At 41.1% G+C, this 11,613-nt stretch overlaps 1 protein-coding gene across 1 annotated transcript in view; it reads left to right on the forward strand.

The window, feature by feature from the left end:
- Positions 1-11,613, forward strand: part of LOC135202488 (B-cell lymphoma/leukemia 11A-like) — a 100,710-nt gene that overhangs the window by 36,192 nt on the left and 52,905 nt on the right. The window lies entirely within an intron of this gene.

Consider the following 11,613-nt stretch of genomic DNA (forward strand, 5'->3'; position numbering starts at 1 on the left):
ATCTTATCACATCACTGTAACTCATATATAGACATCAAGCTACAAATGTCCTTTAATATCTAATTCGCTCTACCTGGGAATTTATGTATTTTCATATAAGTTCACCGAAGGGGAATATATATTATATATATATATATATATATATCTATATATATATATATATATATATATATATATATATATATTAATTTATATATATATGTATATTATATATATATATATATATATATATATATATATATATATATATATTAATATGTATGTATATAAGCATGGATAGAGCTATAAATATAAACAGTGTATTTCCTCCGGAAAGGACATGACCCAGAAACGGCAATTGCAAAAATTGGCAAAAAGGCAGTTGAAAGAAATCAAGACTTATCCAACCACACTATAGTACTTATGCAGTTTGTGGCTTTAAGGTGAACGAGAGCGTACGTACGTACGTACACACGACACAGGCGAGAAATGCCGGAAGCTTGCCCCCAACACTCCGGGGTAATCACGATCATTTGCGCTCCTTTGAGGAAAGATTGTGCGGTGTCGTCGCCGACTGCGACGACTACGACGATGTCGCATCGAAAAGAAAAAATGAGTTATTGTCGAGCAAAGGGAGACCATCACCATAACCAGAGCCAAAAGGACTTTAAGTCCTTGACGGGCTGCTCTCTGTGAGCAAGAGCCCGTGCTGACATACAGCCTGCTCAGTCGACAACTAAAAAGATCCAAGTCCTTTACGTGGCGTGGTCTCTATGAGCAAGAGCCCGTGCTGGCATTAGGCCAGCTCACTCAGCAACAACTAAAGATTTAAGTCCTTTACGGGGTGCTCATGAGCAAGAGCCCGTGCTGGCATAAGGCCAGCTCACTCAGTAACAACTAAAGATTTAAGTCCTTTACGGGGTGTTCACGAGCAAGAGCCCTTGCTGGCATACAGCCAGCTCAATTAACAATAAGAAAAGATCCAAGTCCTTTACGTGGTGTGCTCTCTATGAGCAAGAGCCCGTGCTGACATACAGCCACCTCTGTCAACAACAAAAAAGATCCAATTCCTTTACGCGGGGCTCTCTGTGAGCAAGAGCCCGTGTTGGCATAAGGCCAGCTCAATTAACAATAAGAAAAGATCCAAGTCCTTTACGTGGTGTGGTCTCTATGAGCAAGAGCCCGTGCTGGCATACAGCCACCTCTGTCAACAACAAAAAAGATCCAATTCTTTACGCGGGCTCTCGTGAGCAAGAGCCCGTGTCGCATAAGGCCAGCTCAATTAACAATAAGAAAAGACCAAGTCCTTTACGTGGTGTGGTCTCTATGAGCAAGAGCCCGTGCTGGCATACAGCCACCTCTGTCAACAACAAAAAAGATCCAATTCCTTTACGTGGTGCTCTCTGTGAGCAAGAGCCCGAGTTGGCATACAACCAGCTCAATCAACAATTAGAAAAGATTAAAGGCCTTTACGTGGTGTGGTCTCTATGAGCAAGAGCCCGTGCTGGCATACAGCCAGCTCAATCAACTACAAGAAAAGATCCAATTCCTTTACGGGCTACTCTATAAAAAAAAAAAAAAAAAACGTGCTGACATAAGGCCAACTCAACAATAACAGACGACCCGAGTCCATCGCGAAGGCGAAAGGAGCAAGCAAGCAAGCATTCGCCATCTGTCGCAGCCCGCTTCCATTAAAAGGGGCCACGCGAAGGTTAAGACTTGACTAAAAAGAAAAAAAAAGACAATAATAGATGAATAAATTCCCGGGGTCGTCAATATCAGCCTTACATAACCTACCCATTTACAGAGATGACTTGAACCACCCCGATCAAGTCGCCTGGATCGTCCCGTTTCAGGAAGTGTGGAAATAAGTAATAATAAGTAGCCATGAATTATGTACGGATGGCCGATCTCCCTATCTCCTGCATTAGCACAGAGCTCCTAAATCTATCGCATTTATGCCGGGCCTACGGCAGCGGGTTGTGGGGGGGGGATGGGGGTTGTGATTGGTGGGGAGGGGGAAGGGGAAGGGGGAAGGGGAGGGGGGGTGGGGTGGACGGGGGGTTGGGGGTTATGGTTAGGAAATGGGACACAGAAGCGATGAAGATCGCCAGATATTCAAAAATGAAGACTGGGGGCATATCTTTTACAGCCTGGAATTCCAGAAGTCATATTGGAAGGTTATATATATATATATATATATATATATGTTATATATATAATATATATATATATATAGCTTATCACTCTCCATCATACTATACCTCATCAGTTTCAACTTGCGAATCTAATACCCAGCAATTGGTTATTCCTTTCTATCGACGTAACTGGAATTACAGTATATTAGTTTCACTGTACATTTTGATTTCTCCGGGCGAGGGCCCGGCATCCAAAACACGCAAAAGTTTCCCAACAAGACATTCGAGAAACCTCCTCCTCCTCCTCCTCCTCCTCCTCCTCCTCCTCCTCCTCCTCCCCTCCTCCTCGTTCTAAAATTTAAGCCTACGGCCCAATCACAAACAGATCTTTGAAGCGTGTTAAAAGAACCGGGCGTAGGTTCTCTCTTAATTGGTTTAAAGAACCCTCATATATCATAGGTAACAGTGTTAGGGCATTTGTTAAGATGGGCTGTGGTGGGTGGGTGGGGTAGGGAGATGTGGGAGGAAGGAAGGAAGGGAGGGAGAGAAGTGGTAGGAGGTTAATGGGAAGGGCGAGAAGGGGACAGAAGATGGAGAGGGTCGGCTCACTGAAAACAAATCTACGGGTCGACACGCCACGTTCTGCGCCATAAGACTAATTGAGAGGCCATGTTTGGTGCCTCTTCTCCATTTTTCCTTGTTTTCCTTCTCGTCTCTCTCTCTCTCTCTCTCTCTCTCTCTCTCTCTCTCTCTCTCCTCTTCCGTTTCCATCAAAGAATGGGGTTCTTTCTGGACTTTTGCTTGCCTGCCGTTTTTGTTCCAGCGCAGTCTTTGACAGGCATTGAGACTTTGTTTTACATTCTTAAGACTTTTGATTTATGATTGTGTCATATAGGTATTTTCGTTAGGCCATAACACTACTTTTTACTTCATTTTCGCTAATGCACATCGCCTTAGAACTGAAATTCCGTAGGTTCTGACCGTCAACATAGCTTGTTTTTACAGTTTGTCTCTCATACTTCTCATTTTTCAGTCTAATCTGGTTACTTAGTTCAACCAAAATCACTCTTGATCCAGTCTTCAATATCAGTATGAAACAGCTACGTTCAATGAAAAATTACTTCTCTCTCTCTCTCCTTTGTCCAGGAATTTCTGCTCAAACATCCTTCCTTTTTTTTTAAATTCTTTTTTCTTTTCTTATATTTTATCCCAATCATTTGCCGTCCTATTTTCGGAATTATCTTTTTTTTTCCAGAATTTGATCTCTGTCGCGTTCCTTATCCTGTCACCCTGACACTGTTGCCTACCCATCCTATATATACCATTCCATAGCCACCCCACCCTGATAACACACACCGCCCCCGCCCCCCCCCCCCCGCCCCCCACAACGCCATTGCTTCTCTCTATCCAACCCCCTTCTGCGACCTTCTACCGACGTCGGCGCCCGAGTTCTTTTATTGGTGGGGCTTCCTGTCCAGAGCGACTCGGCGCCAGCAGAGGTTGGAGAGAGAGAGAGAGAGAGAGAGAGAGAGAAGCGAGAGAGAGAGATAGAGAGAGAGAGAGAGGACCTTTCTTAACGTAGGGGATATAAGGGAGATAGGATGGTTGGGAACGAAGATCGAAAAATATTTTGAAACGGATTTGTCTGATGTTGTGATCTTTTTCTTTACTATGTCTAGATTTAATGTTTTTGTCTGCAATATTTATCGATATTTAATCGTGCAGGTTACGTAAGCTTTGATGATTTGAATGTAAAATTCAGTACATAAATTTATAGATTCCCATTGTTATCACCTCGAAAGTCAACCAAATATCATACACTAAAATATATGAATGGTGATACAATCCTAAATGTCTATCAACTGCTTCACGTTCAGTTTTTTCGGCATTTCAACTGCTCAACTAAAATTGCTGCAAACTGCTTAATGTCCAACGCTTTCGATGATTCAGACCCTTGGGCGGAATACTTTCATAAATTATTAATGAAGTCGAACAAATATCTACTGGTTATCTGAATTCGGAATATATATATATATATATATATATATATATATATATATATATATATATATATATATATATATATATATATATATATATATATATTTTTAGTATGAAATAAAAAATGGTCATGCCTGAAAACATTACAATCTTACGTTTGTGAAAAGTCATGAGAAAAGCCTTCAACGGAATTCATTTTTTTTTAGTTTCATAGTCACTTTTAGGAAGTATTGTTAGATGCAATTCATGTTTCACTATGGTTAAGCTGCACTATCCTTCCATATATGGATAGGATACTATTCTGTCGTTCCGGGAAAGTATACTATTCTTCTATTTTGTCATTTCTGAACACCTATACTATCCTTTCAGGGTTCGCTATTGTAGATTATTATCCTTCTCTCCTTGAGTCGTACACTGGAATAGTTTGCTATTCCCGTCGTCTTGGGATAGTACACGCTATTCTGCTGAAGATCTCTGCTGAACATTTCTGCTGCTTCTTCTGGTGCTGCCGGGGTTGGGGGTTAGGGGGGGCGCGAGCTTGGTCGCAAAGAAGTGGCCCTGGTCGTTACGGAGGGTATTGGATGGGCCAAGTGTCCGGTGAGCTGCCGAACTGACAATTCTTTGGCCTTCTTTATTATCGCCGTCTTCCTCCGCTCCCTTTCCTCGCCGTCCTCTCTACCTTCATCAACCCCCCCCCGCCCCCCCTCCTCCTCTTCCTCCTCCTCCTCCATCTCTTCTTGTGTCACTTTTGTTCTAGACTGCGGTATCAATCTTTAATTTGGCGCTGTTCCATATATAGATATATATATATATCTATATATATATATATATATATTTATATACTATACTATACTATATATATTATATATATATATATATAATACTACATATATTTTATATAGTATATATATATATATAATATATATATATAAATGAAAACAGTATATCCTCATGTATTGTGTACACTATTGGCTTATGATAAATTTAAATCTCCCGGATTTCTTGGCACAATAAAGTAATTTTAAAGGCAAAAAAACCCAAAACCTCGTAGAGAAGCATCATCAAGTCACTCGCGGACAACAAAAATACCGCGTGGAGAACGCTTCCTATAGCATAGTTAATAGATATTCCGCCATAACAGTTGATTGACGTGTAATCAAGCGTCATGACGTGTCTATGTAAATCACCAAAAGATGAAGGTACTGTTGCCCTCGATACTTAGTCAACAGAGAATGCCATATGGGTTGGGACGCTAAGTCACCCAGGCAAATCAATCAATCGGGTTAAGAAAACATTATGTAAAATAATTGTATAAAATTTCTCATATACATATATATATATATATTATATATATATATATATATATATATATATATATATATATATATATATATATATATAAAGGTTTTTGCCACGAAGGAAAAATGAAAAGCGAAATAGCCAAGCACTTTCGGTCTAGTGCGACCCTTTACTCAGGAACTCAGGAACAACTGTTATTTATACATAGCATCACGTTTTATATACTTCGTGATCAAGATATTCATATATATATATATATATATATATATATATATAGATATGTATTATGTTTATTAAAATATATATATATAGATATATATGTGTGTGTGTGTGTGTGTGTGTGTGTGTGCGTGCGCGTGCACGTATAATACAGGTACGTACGTACTCCAGTTCATGACCATTACCTCACATCCCTGTCTAGCATTTCATGAACCCGCACTGGGTCAGTAGAACTTCTGCACATCTGTCATTTCTTCTCCCTCCCTCCTCTCACCTCCTCTTTCAATCCCCCTACCACTTTCCCCCCCTCCTCCTCCTGTCGCAAGATTCCCACACCCACCCCTCCCCATCCCCCTCCTCCCTCAGGTCCTCCAAACATGCACCTGCTGGCTGTCCCCCGCCCATCTTCGCTACCGAAGGATTCCCTTTTCGTAATTTCCGGATTGCAGACAAAGAAGCAGACCGTCTGTACCTTCGGATCAACTGTTTCTTTGAAATGGTCACTTTTTTTTTCTTTTCATTGCCAATCTAAGCGACTAATATAATTATTTCTTTTTTGTCATGGTCGTTCGACCTATCATGGGTTATGCAGTTCTTTAAATTGCGCCCAATAGCTGGATGAAATTATATATATATATATATATATATATATATATATATATATATATATATATATATATATATATATATATATTTTATGAGATCGTATAAACTCATATTGATCGAGTTGTTTATATGGTCTTTTTTTGTTTTGCAGAATCGAGGACTGAGAAGTATACCAGTCCTTTATTCGGACGTCATGTTTCCCGTTAGTGTTCGTACATTCCTATAGTTGTTCTCAAAGTGTATGCTATATCGAACGACGAAACACTTGAAATTTTCTGTATTTCTTCATTCTACAAAACATTTAGTACTTCTGCTTGCCTATATGGAGGCCTCTTCTCCCAAGTTGTAAAGCAATGGTTTGCATTAAGTCCGTAATAAAATGTTGGAACAGGGTGCATGGTTGACCTGCTTGAAATAGAATGATCCGGTCTGGTGGTGTGGACATCTGACCTCGGGCCAAACCCACAAGAGTCGTGCTGTGCCGGCGATGAATAACCGCTTAGTCGGAACTATACTATACTAGAATAACGGAGGTGAAACTTGTGAAACTTTCCTCATTCTCATACACTTGGCCTGACCCTCCCATCAAAAATATTACCTTTTGCCGTCTGCATTATGCGAAGAATGATTTCAGGAAGCGTTCGATCACTAACGCTTATTGCATTTCAGCCTGAAACGTCTTCAAGACGAGCAACGGTGCCGATACAGCCAGAATTCAGGCCTTTTGTCGTATGCATATTGATAGAATGATTTCTGGATGCATTTCAGCCTGAAACGTTGTCAACGTCAAGACGAGCAGCCGTGCCGATACAGCCAGAATTCAGGCGCGATTTTGACCGTCGCTCTCCTTTGCACCTGCAGCCTGGAAGCGCCTTGAAATGATGGAAATTGCGCGAGCAACGTGGAGACGTGATTTACCCCTGGGTGAAAACAGAACAGAGCCACCCAAGGGGAAACAAAAGTAGCTCCGGCTTTTGTTCCATTAACCTTGATAGCTTTGTCCAGTGCATATAATTAAGAGTTATTGCAAGCTTGGCCAACAAAGGATTTGAGGGGTCGGGTGGGGAGTTTGGGAAGGAGGGGAATCATAATGGATTGGGGTATTGGTATGGGAGGGGTACTATGGCACTACCCACCCACCCCTCCCCCTAAACCCTGACCTCCACTCTTGGCCCCTGCGACCGCACCATTCTCACCCTGCGGCACTCACTGCACACGGCGGCCATACAGGACTAAGCACTGGCGGAGGAGGGACCCAGGACCCCCACCCTTATGGTGGCCGTGGGACGTCTGTGCCTTATGGGGCCCAGAGAGGGAGGGAGGGAGCGGACCCGCTCAAGTTAATATTCGACTGCGCTTTACCTCCGAGTCATTTGGCCGGGCGGATTTCGGGCTTTGGTACCTACCTACCTACCTACCTACTTATACCTGTTGGTCAGGTTCTTCGGTCATTTTCCCACGTTCAATGAGGATGAGAGACGCAGCAGCTCCCCTGGATGGAAAAGTCAAGGTCCAAAGTATTCTGCTAAAAATAGGGGACGGTTTGTTCTAATACTCAAATTGATGATTGGTGTACCCTGAGGATTTATTACTGCAGAAATATATATATTTTTTACTTTTTACATATTTCCGAGGCATGTACTTCGGTAAGAAATATGAATCGAGGCGCAATGTTGGGATTATGGTCAATGGCCGGAAATTGTTTCAAGGAGGCAGAAGCTTCAAAGTCCCATAAATAACGTGAAATGCAGCATTGAGGAAAAGACAAGTTATTGTAGTAAAATATATATATATATATATATATATATATATATATATATATATATATATATATATATATATATATATATATATATATAAAGGTCAAATTATCCACCACATAACATTCATCAATAATTTTCCAATCATTTTAAAATTAGATTACTTTAGAAAGTCCTGCCTCGTTCCATATAGAGCTCTTTCGCACAGTGCAGAATAGCAGGCAAAAGCGTAAGGCTTAGTGGCCCAGGGCCCACTATAACAGAAGACAGATTATAATAACCGACCACTGAAAATGTGGCCGTAGGCTGAAAACGAGAATCGCCGTGGCCGTACGGAAACCATTTCACCGACACAGGAGAACCGAGTGAAATAAGGTCGTGATAAAGTAACCGATCAGCAGAGACGAGCGGCTGCGGAAAAAAAGGCGATTATTACCGGCCATTACGGCCGCGAAATGCAGGTGCATTGCTTACCAAGTCGGTCGGTCGGTGGTGAGCGCTACGTATACTACGACGAGGAGGAGGACGACGCTGGTTGGCCTGGTACCTTGGCACAGTCAGCAGTCGGTCGCTGTTGTAAAAGGGGCCGACGCATCCGGTGTACCCTTGGGCAGTGGTCAGTCCTGGAAAAGTGCCTGGGGCAGGGAGGAGGCGGCAGCAGCAGGCAACGCTCACCTAACACACGCATACGAACGTTCGCATGTACACACACACACGTAAAACGGCTACTCCTCGCCTCCCATCCATCCATCGCCTTACCGCGGAGCGAACAAACCGACCGACGACGGCGCTGCCGGACAACCCGAAGGGCCTTTTGCTGTTTGTAAACCAGGAGGTTCGTATAACCACCGGGAGGAGGGTCCTCGCACCAGGCACTGCCCGTCGTCCTCACCTGTCTTCGCATTATGCTTTCGGGGACTTTTCTCTCAGATTGGGGATAAGCGGTTTTTTTTTTTGTCTACCTTTCCTTTTGAAAGCGTTTGTTTTTTCTACTTTCCATTTGAAAGGAAGAAACGACTTGCGATTGAAAACAATATATATATATATATATATATATATATATATATTATATATATATATATATATATATATATATATATATATATATCTGATGGGAATTATGATTTTATTATTATTGATTAAAAGAAAACCTGATGATTATCTAAATGCAGTCTGTCTGTATTGCAAATTAACTTCAGCTCTTTCTTATTCAGGCTGTCTCCTATCAAATTCTCTTTAACCTTTTCTTAGAAAATTGTCAATTTAACTAACAAAACGCATTGTCTTAATGAGTTGTCCACCTACTTTAGCATTTGTTTCTTGTAAACTGCTCAAGTCGTATGCAATATCAATTGGATATGCCCCTTATTTCTATTGTAATTTAATTATTTCAACGATCAACTTCTACTGAATCGTTACACTTCCTTGTAGAAACTGATATAATTATAGAAGATGCTTTCAGTCAACTGATCTTCTAATAGTAAAAATTCATTCTGTTATCATAAAAGTAAACAGATGTCTTATGAAAGAGACAGCTTTCTTATGGATGAAATGTAAAAAAGAAACATCTTGATAATACATCCTTTCGCAAAAGAGATTCAGTTTACATTTTTTTTTTTTTTTGTGAACGAAGCTAAGTTCTAACAAAGTTATATTTTTCATGTAGGACGGAGTTTATATAAAGAACTATTAACTTGATAGCGCATACTTTCGTAAAAACAAATGCAATCTAAAACCATTTTTTTCAACGAATTTAAGTTTTAGCAAAGCTTTATTTTCGTGTAGGACATTGCTTATAAAAAGAACTAGAACATTGCGTAAAAAAAACTAGGACATTGTGTATAAAAAGAAATAGGACATTATGTATATAAAAAAAACTATTAGCTTGACCAATATTCCGGTCCTCCATGACCTGGATATACATTTCTCGGTCACGACGGTGCATTTCGAACAAGGCTCAAACCCAGCTGATAATGGTGGTATTGGGCTGCAAAGCCGAGGAGGAGTTTCTGGGCTACGCTCATGAGAGACCAAGTAGTAGTAGCCAGCAGGTTCAAAGGTCAAGTGGAAAAAAAACTAGGCCGGATGTGGTCTTCAACATTCGCGGTCCATACTGAGAGAACCTAATTATAATAATGATGGTTGTTATTATATATTGTTGTTGTTATTAGTATTATAAGTCGTGCAGTGCAGGGTCCTTTGTAGCAAGTGATAAAGGCTGGATCAGATCTGAATGGAAGTGTACATTTATATAATATATGTATATATATACTAGATAATATAATTAATATTATATATATTATATATAGCTATATAATATAGATATAGATCTAGATAAAATTATGATAATAGGATATCTATATAGATATAGATATAGATATAGCTATATATATATATATATATATTAATATATATATATATAGATTATAATATATCGATATATTATGTATAATATCTATAGATATAAATATATATTATATATATAATATATATACAGACAATACATCAATACATACATGCATACATACACATAACGTGCGCGCGTGTGTGAAGTAATTGAATGCAGTCCCCAATTTCCCTTTGGTGGCATTGAATAATTTACAACAATTGCTGTGCAGATCGACCCCTGCATTTATTAAGAGTCCTTAACCTTGATTCTACAGAGCATCCTTTTCCATCACGGGATATACTTTGGTTTTGCATGCATACATAGGCGTCGCAAGTATTATTCCCCAGTTTTTACTTGGAAGGATCCCCATCACATTCCTTCGCGGCTGAGGAGTCCCTAGTACCTCCTCCTCCTCCAAGCGCCGCTGGTGCCGGGGGTGGGGGGGTGGGGGGGTGGGGGGGGAGGACGTGGACAGCAGAAAGACATGTGGCCCAAAGGAAGGCAAACTGAAGTTTGAGAGCCAGAAGGACCCGAGCGCCGGATGGCGAAAAGTCCTTCTTGCCGGTCCCCTAGATAGATCATGGCTCTCCGAGTCCTGGGCAATAAGATCTAAAAAAGTACATCCTGGGTGTCACTTGCACATGGTGATAACAAGGTGTTTCCTGCACGGCAAGGGGAGGGGGGGATAGCAGCCCCTCCCCCCCTTCTTCATCTCAACCAAATTAGCTTTCTTCTCCCTCTCCCCGCCCCACCCCCTTCCACCTCTCTTCCGAATATGCTATCCTTAATCCCCCCATAAATTCACCCTCCCACCTTCCCCCCCACGCCCCCCATCTTCTCCCCAACCCACCCACCCACCCCCACCTCCCAACCACTTCTCTCTCACGTGGCACGTGCGACATCCCCGCTAGCTCATCCTCATTTATTCATAGGGTCTGCAAGACGTCCCAGAGGTATCCAGGCCACCACAACTGGATTTTGTGGGGTTCGGTTAATTCATTCGCTCGCCTATTGACGCTGTTGTTATTATCATCATCATCCTCTCTGTCTTGCCGACTGTTTCCGGCGAGATGCATTCCGGGAGTAGACACGAAAAGCGAGCACGAAATAAGAAGGTATTTAAGAACATTCCCTGATGACACATAAAAGCAAATAAGCAACAAGATTCCCATAAAATAAAGTAGAAGTTGAAACTTCCAAGACGATGAAAAACTAATAAACG

The sequence above is a fragment of the Macrobrachium nipponense genome, chromosome 30 (assembly GCF_015104395.2).
Source record: "Macrobrachium nipponense isolate FS-2020 chromosome 30, ASM1510439v2, whole genome shotgun sequence".
Lineage (NCBI taxonomy): Eukaryota > Metazoa > Arthropoda > Malacostraca > Decapoda > Palaemonidae > Macrobrachium > Macrobrachium nipponense.